At 52.0% G+C, this 17,238-nt stretch overlaps 1 long non-coding RNA gene across 1 annotated transcript; it reads left to right on the top strand.

Moving 5' to 3' along the window:
• The first annotated feature begins 3,800 nt into the window (after window positions 1-3,800).
• LOC141350281 (uncharacterized) lies at window positions 3,801-6,494 on the top strand. Its single transcript, XR_012358391.1, has 3 exons — window positions 3,801-3,819; window positions 5,187-5,303; window positions 5,575-6,494. It is a non-coding gene; the product is annotated as an uncharacterized lncRNA (long non-coding RNA).
• Window positions 6,495-17,238: the final 10,744 nt, after the last annotated feature.

Genomic DNA, 17,238 nt, shown 5'->3' with positions numbered 1-17,238 from the left:
TAACTACTTGGATCAAGAAAAATATATAAAAATAAAACTGAAATCAAAGTAATAAAATAAATTAAGCCCAATACAGGCAGTAAAACTCATAGAGCATAGCTACACGTGAAACAACATATAGCTTACTTATAGAGACACATCAACAGTGTCACACATAAAAACCAAAGGGGAAAAATATTAACAACGAGGTTGCACCCAATAGGGGATCCAAGTAAAACAATGAGAGATGGCTTTTGTAGGTTTTTTGTTCATCCTGTGAAGAAATCATACAGCAGATAAAAACATGTTTATCTCTTAGGGTGAGAACAGAAACAGGCATATTCACTATGGCAGTATAATGCAAACAGACTCATAATATCAAATTATCTAATTTTTGCTTTCGCCAACAGCAAAACTCTTTTTATATCCACACTGTGTTAAGGCTGCACCTGTAATTTACATACAGTACATTCATAATGCACAAAAGCAACACTTTATTAAGACCCTTATATGTTACTAAATATGAATATGTTTGTTTTTAACACAATTATAGCTATTGACCAAGAAATAAATCAAGACTTCTACAAACAAATAATGCAACTATGGGCCCTTTGGCTCTGAATGCTTAATTTTAATGCTGCAATATTTACTGTTGTCATGTCTCATTGTGAAACGCTCTGAGCCATGATCTTAATATATTTTTATTTGCATATCTTGAACTGCAGTTCTTTTGCATAGATGTTTTCAACGATAGGAAAACAGTTCCTATGAAATTATTTGAATATAGATAATCCAACAAACAACAAGACAGAATATTTAAACATTATGTATTTATTTTATTTTAAAATAGCCTTCAAGTATTATGCAAGATTCAAGTGACCATCCAAGAGAGATGGGAAAATGTTAATGAAAAACATAATATTAAAAACCTCTGATATAAAAGATTAAATATATAACTCAAATCATAAACGCGTTCAAGAATGGAGACCTGAAACCTGATGACGCTCATCCTCTTTCGCATTATTATAAACATCTATAAAAAAATTCACCAAGGGTTTATAGGAGGTCCTAGGGTAACACTATAGTATCTTTATCAGAAAAGAAAATCTTGAATAGACCAGTTCAAAAGATGTAAACAACACTGGTCCAGAAGCACTTCCTGTTTCTGTTTTTTAACACTAGATAAACGTTGGGATAAAATAAACCAACAGAACATATAAACCTGAATTAACTGAAGTTAAACAAACATCTTAAAGATAATAATATATGTAAAATAAAAAAATAACTGTCACAAACTGTAACAGAAAGTGTTTCTGGACCAGTGTTGTTTACATCATTTGAACTGGTCTATAGAATAAATTAGAAAAAACAAGGCAGCATTGTGTTTTATGATTACATTTAGACTCGTGGCAATATGAGTTGTCTTGCTATGAACAATGCTTCCAATAATATTGTGTATTAAAATCTTACCAGTTTTAACACAGGATTGAAGTAATCCTCCAGCATTACTACTCCCACTACTACAAAGCATTAAAGGGATAGTTCACCCAAAATGTGAAAAAAACACATTTACCCACAGTCAAACCCTTTACGAACACAAAAGGATATTTGTCTTTTTTATATATAAAGAGGATGGTCACCAGTAGATGCCAGGCTCCAAAAAGCAACATGTATGACAGAAGGAATTTAAAGGGCGTTTTGCAGGTAAGATTTTTCAACGAATTTGTGCAATTTGCTTGTTGATAATAAACATTTAAACTGTTATCCATTGTATTTTATGTTGTTGGGTATCACAAAACCCGAAAAAGTATGAAAAAGTACAGCGGTTTGCAATGATTCTCCTTTCCCCCACAACGCACTGTATGACGTCACGCTGGGGAGAGAATTTACCAAAGCCGCCTTGAGAGCATTGAGAATGACTATAGAAAGACGAGTAAAGTACAGTTCTGATAGCGCAGATTATTTACATAGATAGATAGATAGATAGATAGATAGATAGATAGATAGATAGATAGATAGATAGATAGATAGATAGATAGATAGATAGACAGATAGACAGATAGACAGATGGATAGGCTAGTATAGAGAGATAGGCAGACAGCCAGATAGCATAACGTTAGCATATCTTCGTGTAGAAAGTAAACAAACAATTAACAAACTCGTGCATGCTGGCTTGAGGGGGTCCATGATCCTGCCTGAAATGGGTGTGACTTTATGCGATCTTCAGCACAAACGGTTTTGGCAGCATGTCTCTAATCCTTGAAGGTGAGTGAAGCACGTCACGTCTGTTCGCGGGTACCAGCGACCCAAACGCACTCACTTTCTTACAGCCAGTAGCGGAATGGCAATCGGGAGAGACGGGACTTTCCCGGTGGGCCGATCTGATAATAGTTAATTTCGAGTTATATTAGCAACATTAAATTAAAAAAATTAAATTAAAAATTAAATTAGTCTGGCGGCGTGATGTGCGGCCGGTGTTGTGTCGAACTCAGTTCCCCCTATGTTTCCCTTTAGTGTAGTGCTTTTATAGCGTTTTCATCACGTTACATTTAGAAAGATTAAAGATTTGAATTGGTTATACTAAAAAGACATAATATCATGTATTTTATAATACAATTTATTAAATATTTCATACATTTGACAGTTTTCTATTAGGGTATTTCTTTAAAATATAGCCTGTCTTTTTCTTTTTTTTCCCTTAACTGGTTGTTTTAAAAATGTAATGTTTGCATACATAATTAAATATGCAGACTCACCTCCGACTAGACACCAGTGGCTGGACACCAGTGGATAGACAGCGTACCTCACTTCCGTTTCGCCGCTAATTTCCTTTTTCGCCGCTGAATGAACAGCAATTTTATTTCATATTTTCATATCTGGATAGACAGCATATTTATTTTCGGTTTTTACCTCTGGATAGACAGCATATTTATTTTATATTTTCACCTATGGATAGACAGCATATTTATTTTCGGTTTTCACCTCTGGATAGACATTTTTTGCAGGCTTAATTGCACACGTCTTTTCCGTATTGTCATTTTACTTTAATGACTTAAAATATATAATATAAAATCTGTGTGCAAATTGAAATATGATCTTTATCATATCTCTTTACATAAAACAATTCTCAGTAATATGCTTAATATTATAACATCATAATTCATGCAAACTGCATTCACAAGAACCACCTTGAAAATATATATTGTTAAGATCATTACACTAACGTTATTTTTTTGTGACTTACATTCAGCCTAGATCAATGAACTATAACGTTTTGTCAATACAACAGACTTGTAACTTTACATGTTAATTGACCACAGGTTTTTTAATGTAACCACTTTAAAATATACGTAGATTCACATCATCAGAGAATTTACCAAACAATGCAAATCAAATTAACACTTCGTAGTTTTGCAATATTTATTGGAAATTACACACATCTTAGTTAAATTAGACAAATCTGATCATCAGAATGAAGATGCAACAGTCAGGCCCGTAAGGGTATCGTTGTGGGGGAAGTCCCGATTTCAAGAGAAAATAAAACATGAAAAGTTCCAAATAAACTATTGCACACTGTGCACACCACACACCATTCCTGCCCCCTAAAACTGTCTAGCTAGTTTGTGCATTTGAATTCTGACATGACCGATAAATCATCGACAGTTTATTATTTTTTCTTACCGCTGACATGATGTGCATGGCGCGTCAAATTTGAAAAGTGAATGACGATACGGAGGTGGCGTCGGCTGTCCGTCCGCTGGTGTCCAGCCACTGGTGTCCGGCGGGGGGTGGGTCTGCGGGGCTGCAGCTGGATGCCTCTCAAGTTCGTTGCAATAACAGGTAACTTTAGATTCATTACATTAACGTTACTTCAGTTGTCGATCCGCTGAATTAGTAATTTGGTAGTTTGTTTTTGTAATGATTTGCTCTCGTTCTTTTAAACGTGAAAACAAATTAACAACAATAAAAATCCACACTTAGAATTACAAAGCTTAATCCAATTAATGTACCCGATCACATCCCTACTGAAAAATCCAGCTAAGACCAGCATAAACTGATAGCTGGTTTTAGCTGGTTTAATGGGGCAGTAGCTGGTTTAAGCTGGTCCTGCCTGGCAAAACTGCTCAATCTGGAGGGTCAGCTGGTCTTCCAGCTAGACCAGCGTAAAAGTGAGCAAAACACAGCTTGCTACACCAGCAAATCCAGCTAAACCAAGCTGGGAGAACAGATAAAACCAGCTCACCAGCTTTTGCTGGTCTTAGCTGGATTTTTCAGTAGGGATGTAATTTAAATAACACCAAATTTGCTGTTGTTGGCACAGTTTGTAGATTCAACATTGCAACTGGATTCAAATATCCACCAAGCCAGCTGGTAAGTTGTATAATAGAATATTTAGCAGTTTGTCAAACTTTAATTCTTGTTATTAAGTATATTTATCTTAACCTCCTAAGACCCGGTGTCTCCACATACATGGACATCACATTTTTATGTTGTTTGCAGCATAATACTTAATTCTGTGTAACTGGAACCTGTTGTACACAAACGTGAAAAATTACACTGCTTCATGTTGAAAGAAAAATATTTGGTTATTATATTTATTGGTTCTTCCTTACCCTAAATAGCTGGAAGAAATCTAAAATGCAAGCCAAACCAAAGCTCTGGTATTAGGAGGTTAATAACATTTTAATCACTTATGCTAGTCATCTATAACACACTATAAACACGTTTTATTAAAAACATATTAGTAGTAGCACCCCCCTCTCTACATAATGTTAGCCTTTTTTTTTGGTTTGGGCCAATGTCCCTCAAACTGTCTGCGAACGGCCCTCAGTAAAGCTTGAAAGGGTGCCAAAAATGCATTAAAATAATTTAATAATTTTATGTTTTCTTTTCTCTTTAGAGTGTTAAAAGCTGTTTGTGAATATAGAAGGCCTGTACATTTGCAAATATTAAGTTTCAAACCCAAAAAGATATTTTAAAAAGTGAAGACGTTTGACGTCATACTGCAAGAAACATTTGCATAACACCGCCATAATGTATACACAAATAAAGAAGGTGTAGTATTGTTGCTGCTGCCCTGTCGTGGGGACGCTGTGGTTTTCCTTGCAAAGGGCAAACTACTTTGTTTGGCTTTTCAATAAAGGAAACAATAAGAAATCGGTTAAGTTTTATTTAAAAACACTGTTCCAAAACACACATTTTACTAGGACTGTTTCCTGAACATGGGAGAGTACTGGATGACTGGATGTGCACAAAGGCTTTGTATAAAAAGTGGAGCAATTCCAACTTTGCGAGTAAACTCTGGCTCTTCTGATTTACAGTCTGTAAGTACCCTATGTTTTCATATTTTAAAAAATTCCTACTGACATTTCAAACAAGAGTTTTGGGCAGTGTAGAGTAGCACTTGTTGGTTGTCGTTTCTACGATCACAAATGCAGACATGGCTTTATGTTTTAATATCCTTACCTTACGGATCTGTTACGTTCTGCTCTAGTCGCTCTGGTTAATCGATCAGCTTTGTCATCTGCATTTTCTGAATCAGATTCGTGCTTGTATTGATAAGGTAGTAAAGACAATATTATCTCCTTTCACCAGCGTTGCCATGTCTCGTTGCCAGGTCACTTCCAAACATGGTAAGGCGCATCACATTTCCGTTTGCACACTTGAGGTATTCGGCCAATCATAACGCACCGGATAGCTGACTAATCTGGTCACACATCGCTTTCTCAGAACGATGAGCTTTGAACAAATCATCGATTTTCAAAAAGGAGGGGCATAGAGAAATAACAATAATGTTACGGTATGTGGAAATAATGTGTGTTTGAACCATAAACCACACAAACACATTGCATTACATCAAATACACAAATAATGTGCTTTTTAGCAATGAAATATTGGCTCTTTAAATTGTTCTCTGATATCTACATAGAAGGTATATGACTTATCCAGAGACGATTATACATGTATATTTGCTACCCTAGGTTTTGCTTAGAATGAAATGTTATATGAAATAATGTTAAGCTCTGCTCTGATTGGCTTTTTTTAGAACACTTCAGTTTTAGTAGCTCTGTGTGTGTAAACAGACCTCATGTTTGAGCATGTATCAGAAAAAAATAAAGATTTTTAGGAATTTAAAATTTTTTGGAGATTGGAAATGGATGTTCCTGAGTGTTAAGTTGTATTTTTTTAGTACGGACCTGCAAAACGTAACTGTAACATCAATATTAGAACTTCAACCTAAACGCTAACTAAGCAGTCTTAACTTTCTTTTTAGCATTGTAACAGCATTGTAATTAATTACATTTTAAAACACATTTTAGACAGACTTGACAAAGGCGTGTTCACACGTTTGTCACTGACTTGACGGAGTCGTGCCAACGTGTTTGGCACTTGACTCGACGGAGTCGTGCCGACGCGTTTGGTACTTGACTCGACAGAGTCTCATCGGCAGCGTGACGTTGGAACGGACACGACGGAATCGTGCTGCCGCATTTGGCACTTGATTCAACGGAGTCGTGCCGAAGCTTTTGGCACTTGACTCAACGGAGTCTCGTTGGCAACGTGACGTTGGGACGGACTCGACGGAGTCGTGCCGACGCGTTTGGCACTTGACTTGACAGAGTCGTGCCGACGCGTTTGGCACTTGACTCGACAGAGTCTCGTCGGCAACGTGACGTTGGGACGGACTCGACGGAGTCGTGCCGATGCGCTTGGCACTTGATTCGACGGAGTCTCGTCGGCAACGTGACGTTGGGACGAACTCAACGGAGTCGTGCCGACGCGCTTGGCACTTGACTCGACGGAGTCTCGTCGACAACGTCACGTTGGGGCGGACTCGACGAAGTCGTGCCGACGCGCTTGGCACTTGACTTGACAGAGTCTCGTCGGCAATGTGACATTGGGACGGACTCGACGGAGTCGTGCCGACGCGTTTGGCACTTGACTCAACGGAGTCGTGCCGACGCGTTTGGCACTTGACTCGACGAAGTCTCGTCAGCAACGTGACGTTGGGACGGACTCAACGGAGTCGTGCCGACGCGCTTGGCACTTGACTCGACGGAGTCTCGTCGGCAACGTGACGTTGGGACGGATTCGACGGAGTTGTGCCGACGCGCTTGGCACTTGACTCGACGGACTCTCGTCGGCAACGTGACGTTGGGACGGACTCGACGGAGTCGTGCCGACGCGCTTGGCACTTGACTCGACGGAGTCTCTTCGGCAACGTGACGTTGGGACGGACTCGACGGAGTCGTGCCGACGCGTTTGGCACTTGACTCAACGGAGTCGTGCCGACGCGTTTGGCACTTGACTCGACAGAGTCTCGTCGGCAACGTGACGTTGGGACGGACTCAACGGAGTCGTGCCGACGCGCTTGGCACTTGACTCGACGGAGTCTTGTCGGCAATGTGACGTTGGGACGGACTCGACGGAGTCGTGCCGACGCGCTTGGCACTTGACTCGACGGAGTCGTGCCGACGCGTTTGGTACTTGACTCGACAGAGTCTCATCGGCAGCGTGACGTTGGAACGGACACGACGGAATCGTGCTGCCGCATTTGGCACTTGATTCAACGGAGTCGTGCCGAAGCTTTTGGCACTTGACTCAACGGAGTCTCGTTGGCAACGTGACGTTGGGACGGACTCGACGGAGTCATGCCGACGCGTTTGGCACTTGACTTGACAGAGTCGTGCCGACGCGTTTGGCACTTGACTCGACAGAGTCTCGTCGGCAACGTGACGTTGGGACGGACTCGACGGAGTCGTGCCGATGCGCTTGGCACTTGATTCGACGGAGTCTCGTCGGCAACGTGACGTTGGGACGAACTCAACGGAGTCGTGCCGACGCGCTTGGCACTTGACTCGACGGAGTCTCGTCGACAACGTCACGTTGGGGCGGACTCGACGAAGTCGTGCCGACGCGCTTGGCACTTGACTTGACATAGTCTCGTCGGCAATGTGACATTGGGACGGACTCGACGGAGTCGTGCCGACGCGTTTGGCACTTGACTCAACGGAGTCTCGTCGGCAACGTGACGTTGGGACGGACTCAACGGAGTCATGCCGACGCGCTTGGCACTTGACTCAACGGAGTCTCGTCGGCAACGTGACGTTGGGACGGACTCGACGGAGTCGTGCCGACGCGCTTGGCACTTGACTCGGAGTTTCGTCGGCAACGTGACGTTGGGACGGACTCGACGGAGTCGTGCCGACGCGCTTGGCACTTGACTCAATGGAGTCGTGCCGACACGATTGGCACTTGACTCGACGGAGTCTCGTCGGCAACGTGACGTTGGGACGGACTCGACGGAGTCGTGCCGACGCGTTTGGCACTTGACTCAACGGAGTCGTGCCGACACGATTGGCACTTGACTCGACGGAGTCTCGTCGGCAACGTGACGTTGGGACGGACTCGACGGAGTCGTGCCGACGCGCTTGGCACTTGACTCGACGGAGTCTCGTCGGCAACGTGACATTGGGACGGACTCGACGGAGTCGTGCCGACGCGTTTGGCACTTGACTCAACGGAGTCATGCCGCCGCGTTTGGCATTTGACTCGACAGAGTCTCGTCGGCAACGTGACGTTGGGACGGACTCGACGGAGTCGTGCCGACGCGCTTGGCACTTGACTCGACGGAGTCTCGTCGGCAACGTGACGTTAGGACGGACTCGACGGAGTCGTGCCGACGCGCTTGGCACTTGACTCAACGGAGTCGTGCCGACACGATTGGCACTTGACTTGACGGAGTCTCGGCGGCAACGTGACGTTGGGACGGACTCGACGGAGTCGTGTCGACGCGTTTGGCACTTGACTCAACGGAGTCGTGCCGACACGATTGGCACTTGACTCGACGGAGTCTCGTCGGCAACGTGACGTTGGGACGGACTCGACGGAGTCGTGCCGACGCGCTTGGCACTTGACTCGACGGAGTCTCGTCGGCAACGTGACATTGCGACGGACTCGAGGGAGTCGTGCCGACGCATTTGGCACTTGACTCAACGGAGTCGTGCCGACGCGTTTGGCACTTGACTCGACAGAGTCTCGTCGGCAACGTGACATTGGGACGGACTCGACAGAGTCGTGCCGACGCGATTGGCGCTTGACTCGACGGAGTCTCGCCGGCAACGTGACGTTGAGACAGACTCAACGGAGTCGTGCCGACGCGCTTGGCACTTGACTCGACGGAGTCTCGTCGACAACGTCACGTTGGGGCGGACTCGACGAAGTCGTGCCGACGCGCTTGGCACTTGACTTGACAGAGTCTCGTCGGCAACGTGACGTTGGGACGGACTCGACGGAGTCGTGCCGATGCGCTTGGCACTTGATTCGACGGAGTCTCGTCGGCAACGTGACGTTGGGACGAACTCAACGGAGTCGTGCCGACGCGCTTGGCACTTGACTCGACGGAGTCTCGTCGACAACGTCACGTTGGGGCGGACTCGACGAAGTCGTGCCGACGCGCTTGGCACTTGACTTGACAGAGTCTCGTCGGCAATGTGACATTGCGACGGACTCGACGGAGTCGTGCCGACGCGTTTGGCACTTGACTCAACGGAGTCTCGTCGGCAACGTGACGTTGGGACGGACTCAACGGAGTCATGCCGACGCGCTTGGCACTTGACTCAACGGAGTCTCGTCGGCAACGTGACGTTGGGACGGACTCGACGGAGTCGTGCCGACGCGCTTGGCACTTGACTCGGAGTTTCGTCGGCAACGTGACGTTGGGACGGACTCGACGGAGTCGTGCCGACGCGCTTGGCACTTGACTCAATGGAGTCGTGCCGACACGATTGGCACTTGACTCGACGGAGTCTTGTCGGCAACGTGACGTTGGGACGGACTCGACGGAGTCGTGCCGACGCGTTTGGCACTTGACTCAACGGAGTCGTGCCGACACGATTGGCACTTGACTCGACGGAGTCTCGTCGGCAACGTGACGTTGGGACGGACTCGACGGAGTCGTGCCGACGCGCTTGGCACTTGACTCGACGGAGTCTCGTCGGCAACGTGACATTGGGACGGACTCGACGGAGTCGTGCCGACGCGTTTGGCACTTGACTCAACGGAGTCATGCCGCCGCGTTTGGCATTTGACTCGACAGAGTCTTGTCGGCAACGTGACGTTGGGACGGACTCGACGGAGTCGTGCCGACGCGCTTGGCACTTGACTCGACGGAGTCTCGTCGGCAACGTGACGTTAGGACGGACTCGACGGAGTCGTGCCGACGCGCTTGGCACTTGACTCGACGCAGTCTCGTCGGCAACGTGACGTTGGGACAGACTCGACGGAGTCGTGCGACGCGCTTGGCACTTGACTCAACGGAGTCGTGCCGACACGATTGGCACTTGACTCGACGGAGTCTCGTCGGCAACGTGACGTTGGGACGGACTTGACTGAGTCGTGCCGACGCGCTTGGCACTTGACTCGACGGAGTCGTGCCGACACGATTGGCACTTGACTCGATGGAGTCTCGTCGGCAACGTGACGTTGGGACGGACTCGACAGAGTCGTGCCGACGCGATTGGCGCTTGACTCGACGGAGTCTCGCCGGCAACGTGACGTTGAGACAGACTCAACGGAGTCGTGCCGACGCGCTTGGCACTTGACTCGACGGAGTCTCGTTGGCAACGTGACGTTGAGACGGACTCGACGGAGTCGTGCCGACGCGCTTGGCACTTGACTCGAGGGAGTCTCGTCGGCAACGTGACGTTGGGACGGACTCGACGATGTCGTGCCGACGCGCTTGGCACTTGACTCGACGCAGTCTCGTCGGCAACATGACGTTGGGACAGACTCGACGGAGTCGTGCGACGCGCTTGGCACTTGACTCAACGGAGTCGTGCCGACACGATTGGCACTTGACTCGACGGAGTCTCGTCGGCAACGTGACGTTGGGACGGACTTGACGGAGTCGTGCCAACGCGCTTGGCACTTGACTCGACGGAGTCTCGTCGGCAACGTGACATTGGGATGGACTCGACGGAGTCGTGCCGACGCGTTTGGCACTTGACTCAATGGAGTCGTGCCGACGCGTTTGGCACTTGACTCGACGGAGTCTCGTCGGCAACGTGACGTTGGGACGGACTCGACGGAGTCGTGCCGACGCGCTTGGCACTTGACTCAACGGAGTCGTGCCGACACGATTGGCACTTGACTCGACGGAGTCTCGTCGGCAACGTGACGTTGGGACAGACTCGACGGAGTCGTGCCGACGCGTTTGGCACTTGACTCAACGGAGTCGTGCCGACGCGCTTGGCACTTGACTCGACGGAGTCTCGTCGGCAACGTGACGTTGGGACGGACTCGACGGAGTCGTGCCGACGCGCTTGGCACTTGACTCGACGGAGTCTCGTCGGCAACGTGACGTTGGGACGGACTCGACGGAGTCGTGCCGACGCGTTTGGCACTTGACTCAACGGAGTCGTGCCGACGCGTTTGGCACTTGACTCGACGGAGTCTCGTCGGCAACGTGACGTTGGGACGGACTCGACGGAGTCATGCCGACGCGCTTGGCACTTGACTCAACGGAGTCTCGCCGGCAACGTGACGTTGGGACGGACTCGACGGAGTCGTGCCGACGCGTTTGGCACTTGACTCGGAGTCTCGTCGGCAACGTGACGTTGGGACGGACTCGACGGAGTCGTGCCGACGCGCTTGGCACTTGACTCAATGGAGTCGTGCCGACACGATTGGCACTTGACTCGACGGAGTCTCGTCGGCAACGTGACGTTGGGACGGACTCGACGGAGTCGTGCCGACGCGTTTGGCACTTGACTCAACGGAGTCGTGCCGACACGATTGGCACTTGACTCGACGGAGTCTCGTCGGCAACGTGACGTTGGGACGGACTCGACGGAGTCGTGCCGACGCGCTTGGCACTTGACTCGACGGAGTCTCGTCGGCAACGTGACATTGGGACGGACTCGACGGAGTCGTGCCGACGCGCTTGGCACTTGACTCGACGGAGTCTCGTCGGCAACGTGACGTTGAGACGGACTCGACGGAGTCGTGCCGACGCGCTTGGCACTTGACTCGAGGGAGTCTCGTCGGCAACGTGACGTTGGGACGGACTCGACGATGTCGTGCCGACGCGCTTGGCACTTGACTCGACGCAGTCTCGTCGGCAACGTGACGTTGGGACAGACTCGACGGAGTCGTGCGACGCGCTTGGCACTTGACTCAACGGAGTCGTGCCGACACGATTGGCACTTGACTCGACGGAGTCTCGTCGGCAACGTGACGTTGGGACGGACTTGACGGAGTCGTGCCGACGCGCTTGGCACTTGACTCGACGGAGTCTCGTCGGCAACGTGACATTGGGATGGACTCGACGGAGTCGTGCCGACGCGTTTGGCACTTGACTCAACGGAGTCGTGCCGACGCGTTTGGCACTTGACTCGACAGAGTCTCGTCGGCAACGTGCGTTGGGACGGACTCGACGGAGTCGTGCCGACGCGCTTGGCACTTGACTCGACGGAGTCTCGTCGGCAACGTGACGTTGGGACGGACTCGACGGAGTCGTGCCGACGCGCTTGGCACTTGACTCAACGGAGTCGTGCCGACACGATTGGCACTTGACTTGACGGAGTCTCGTCGGCAACGTGACGTTGGGACAGACTCGACGGAGTCGTGCTGACGCGTTTGGCACTTGACTCAACGGAGTCGTGCCGACGCGCTTGGCACTTGACTCGACGGAGTCTCGTCGGCAACGTGACGTTGGGACGGACTCGACGGAGTCGTGCCGACACGCTTGGCACTTGACTCGACGGAGTCTCGTCGGCAACGTGACGTTGGGACGGACTCGACGGAGTCGTGCCGACGCGTTTGGCACTTGACTCAACGGAGTCGTGCCGACGCGTTTGGCACTTGACTCGACGGAGTCTCGTCGGCAACGTGACGTTGGGACGGACTCGACGGAGTCATGCCGACGCGCTTGGCACTTGACTCAACGGAGTCTCGCCGGCAACGTGACGTTGGGACGGACTCGACGGAGTCGTGCCGACGCGTTTGGCACTTGACTCGGAGTCTCGTCGGCAACGTGACGTTGGGACGGACTCGACAGAGTCGTGCCGACGCGCTTGGCACTTGACTCAATGGAGTCGTGCCGACACGATTGGCACTTGACTCGACGGAGTCTCGTCGGCAACGTGACGTTGGGACGGACTCGACGGAGTCGTGCCGACGCGTTTGGCACTTGACTCAACGGAGTCGTGCCGACACGATTGGCACTTGACTCGACGGAGTCTCGTCGGCAACGTGACGTTGGGACGGACTCGACGGAGTCGTGCCGACGCGCTTGGCACTTGACTCGACGGAGTCTCGTCGGCAACGTGACGTTGGGACGGACTCGACGGAGTCGTGCCGACGCGCTTGGCACTTGACTCGACGGAGTCTCGTCGGCAACGTGACGTTGGGACGGACTCGACGGAGTCGTGCCGACGCGCTTGGCACTTGACTCGACGGAGTCTCGTCGGCAACGTGACATTGGGACGGACTCGACGGAGTCGTGCCGACGCGTTTGGCACTTGACTCAACGGAGTCATGCCGCCGCGTTTGGCATTTGACTCGACAGAGTCTCGTCGGCAACGTGACGTTGGGACGGACTCGACGGAGTCGTGCCGACGCGCTTGGCACTTGACTCGACGGAGTCTCGTCGGCAACGTGACGTTAGGACGGACTCGACGGAGTCGTGCCGACGCGCTTGGCACTTGACTCAACGGAGTCGTGCTGACACGATTGGCACTTGACTTGACGGAGTCTCGGCGGCAACGTGACGTTGGGACGGACTCGACAGAGTCGTGCCGACGCGTTTGGCACTTGACTCAACGGAGTCGTGCCGACACGATTGGCACTTGACTCGACGGAGTCTCGTCGGCAACATGACGTTGGGACGGACTCGACGGAGTCGTGCCGACGCGCTTGGCACTTGACTCGACGGAGTCTCGTCGGCAACGTGACATTGCGACGGACTTGAGGGAGTCGTGCCGACGCATTTGGCACTTGACTCAACGGAGTCGTGCCGACGCGTTTGGCACTTGACTCGACAGAGTCTTGTCGGCAACGTGACGTTGGGACGGACTCGACAGAGTCGTGCCGACGCGATTGGCGCTTGACTCGACGGAGTCTCGCCGGCAACGTGACGTTGAGACAGACTCAACGGAGTCGTGCCGACGCACTTGGCACTTGACTCGACGGAGTCTCGTCGGCAACGTGACGTTGAGACGGACTCGACGGAGTCGTGCCGACGCGCTTGGCACTTGACTCGAGGGAGTCTCGTCGGCAACGTGACGTTGGGACGGACTCGACGATGTCGTGCCGACGCGCTTGGCACTTGACTCGACGGAGTCTCGTCGGCAACGTGACGTTGGGACGGACTCGACGGAGTCGTGCGACGCGCTTGGCACTTGACTCAACGGAGTCGTGCCGACACGATTGGCACTTGACTCGACGGAGTCTCGTCGGCAACGTGACGTTGGGACGGACTTGACGGAGTCGTGCCGACGCGCTTGGCACTTGACTCGACGGAGTCTCGTCGGCAACGTGACATTGGGATGGACTCTACGGAGTCGTGCCGACGCGTTTGGCACTTGACTCAACGGAGTCATGCCGACGCGTTTGGCACTTGACTCGACAGAGTCTCGTCGGCAACGTGACGTTGGGACGAACTCGACGGAGTCGTGCCGACGCGCTTGGCACTTGACTCGACGGAGTCTCGTCGGCAACGTGACGTTGAGACGGACTCGACGGAGTCGTGCCGACACGCTTGGCGCTTGACTCGACGGAGTCTCGTCGGCAACGTGACGTTGGGACGGACTCGACGGAGTCGTGCCGACGCGCTTGGCGCTTGACTCGACGGAGTCTCGTCAGCAACGTGACGTTGGGACGGACTCGACGGAGTCGTGCCGACGCGCTTGGCGCTTGACTCGACGGAGTCTCGTCGGCAACGTGACGTTGGGACGGACTCGACGGTGTCTTGCCGAAGCGATTGGCGCTTGACTCGACGGAGTCTCGTCGGCAACGTGACGCTGGTACGGACTCGACGGAGTCGTGCCAACGCGCTTGGCACTTGACTCGACGGAGTCTCGTCGGCAACGTGACGTTGGGACGGACTCGACGGAGTCGTGCCGACGCGCTTGGCACTTGACTCAACGGAGTCGTGCCGACACGATTGGCACTTGACTCGACGGAGTCTCGTCGGCAACGTGACGTTGGGACGGACTCGACGGAGTCGTGCCAACGCGTTTGGCACTTGACTCAACGGAGTCGTGCCGAAACGATTGGCACTTGACTCGACGGAGTCTCGTCGGCAACGTGATGTTGGGACGGACTCGACGGAGTCGTGCCGACGCGCTTGGCACTTGACTCAACGGAGTCGTGCCGACACGATTGGCACTTGACTCAACGGAGTCGTGCCGACACGATTGGCACTTGACTCGACGGAGTCTCGTCGGCAACGTGACGTTGGGGCGGACTCGACGGAGTCGTGCCGACGCGCTTGGCACTTGACTCGACGGAGTCTCGTCGGCAACGTGACGTTGGGACGGACTCGACGGAGTCGTGCCGACGCGCTTGGCACTTGACTCGACGGAGTCTCGTCGGCAACGTGACGTTGGGACGGACTCGACAGAGTCGTGCCGACGCGCTTGGCACTTGACTCGACAGAGTCTCGTCGGCAACGTGACGTTGGTACGGACTCGACGGAGTCGTGCCGACGCGCTTGGCACTTGACTCGACGGAGTCTCGTCGGCAACGCGGCGTTGGGACGGACTCGACGGAGTCGTGCCGACGCGTTTGGCACTTGACTTGACAGAGTCGTGCCGACAGAGTCTCGTCGGCAACGTGACGTTGGGGCGGACTCGACAAAGTCGTGCCGACGCGCTTGGCACTTGACTTGACAGAGTCTCGTCGGCAACGTGACATTGGGACGGACTCGACGGAGTCGTGCCGACGCGTTTGGCACTTGACTCAACGGAGTCGTGCCGACGCGCTTGGCACTGGACTCGACGGAGTCTCGTCGGGAACATGACGTTGGGACGGACTCGACGGAGTCGTGCCGACGCGCTTGGCACTTGACTCGACGGAGTCTCGTCGGCAACTTGACGTTGGTACGGATTCGACGGAGCCGTGCCGACGCGCTTGGCACTTGATTCGACGAAGTCTCGTTGGCAACGTGACATTGGGACTTGACTCGACGGAGTCGTGCCGACGCGCTTGGCACTTGACTCAACGGAGTCTCGTCGACAACGTCACTTTGGGACGGACTCGACGGAGTCTCGTCGGCAACGTGACGTTGGGTCGGACTCGACGGAGTCGTGCCGACGCGGTTGGCGCTTGACTCGACGGAGTCTCGTCGGCAACTTGACGTTGGTACGGATTCGACGGAGCCGTGCCGACGCGCTTGGCACTTGATTCGACGAAGTCTCGTTGGCAACGTGACATTGGGACTTGACTCGACGGAGTCGTGCCGACGCGCTTGGCACTTGACTCAACGGAGTCTCGTCGACAACGTCACTTTGGGACGGACTCGACGGAGTCTCGTCGGCAACGTGACGTTGGGACGGACTCGACGGAGTCGTGCCGACGCGATTGGCGCTTGACTCGACGGAGTCTCGCCGGCAACGTGACGTTGGGACAGACTCGACGGAGTCGTGCCGACACGATTGGCACTTGACTCGACGGAGTCTCGTCGGCAACGTGACGTTGGGACGGACTCGACGGAGTCGTGCCGACGCGCTTGGCACTTGACTCGACGGAGTCTCGTCGGCAACGTGACGTTGGGACGGACTCGGCGGAGTCGTGCCGACGCGCTTGGCACTTGACTCGACGGAGTCTCGTCGGCAACGCGCCGTTGGGACGGACTCGACGGAGTCGTGCCGACGCGTTTGGCACTTGACTTGACAGAGTCGTGCCGACGCGTTTGGCACTTAACTCGACAGAGTCTCGTCGGCAACGTGACATTGGGACGGACTCGACGGAGTCGTGCCGACGCGTTTGGCACTTGACTCAACGGAGTCGTGCCGACGCGTTTAGCACTTGACTCGACGGAGTCTCGTCGGCAACGTGACGTTGGGACGGACTCAACGGAGTCGTGCCGACGCGCTTGGCACTTGACTTGACGGAGTCTCGTCGGCAACGTGACGTTGGGACGGACTCGACGGAGTCGTGCCGATGCGCTTGGCACTTGACTCGACGGAGTCTCGTCGGCAACGTGACGTTGGGACGGACTCGACGGAGTCGTGCCGACGCGCTTGGCACTTGACT

This window comes from Misgurnus anguillicaudatus, chromosome 17 (assembly GCF_027580225.2).
Source record: "Misgurnus anguillicaudatus chromosome 17, ASM2758022v2, whole genome shotgun sequence".
NCBI lineage: Eukaryota > Metazoa > Chordata > Actinopteri > Cypriniformes > Cobitidae > Misgurnus > Misgurnus anguillicaudatus.
This window is presented reverse-complemented; position numbering and strand designations above follow the sequence as displayed.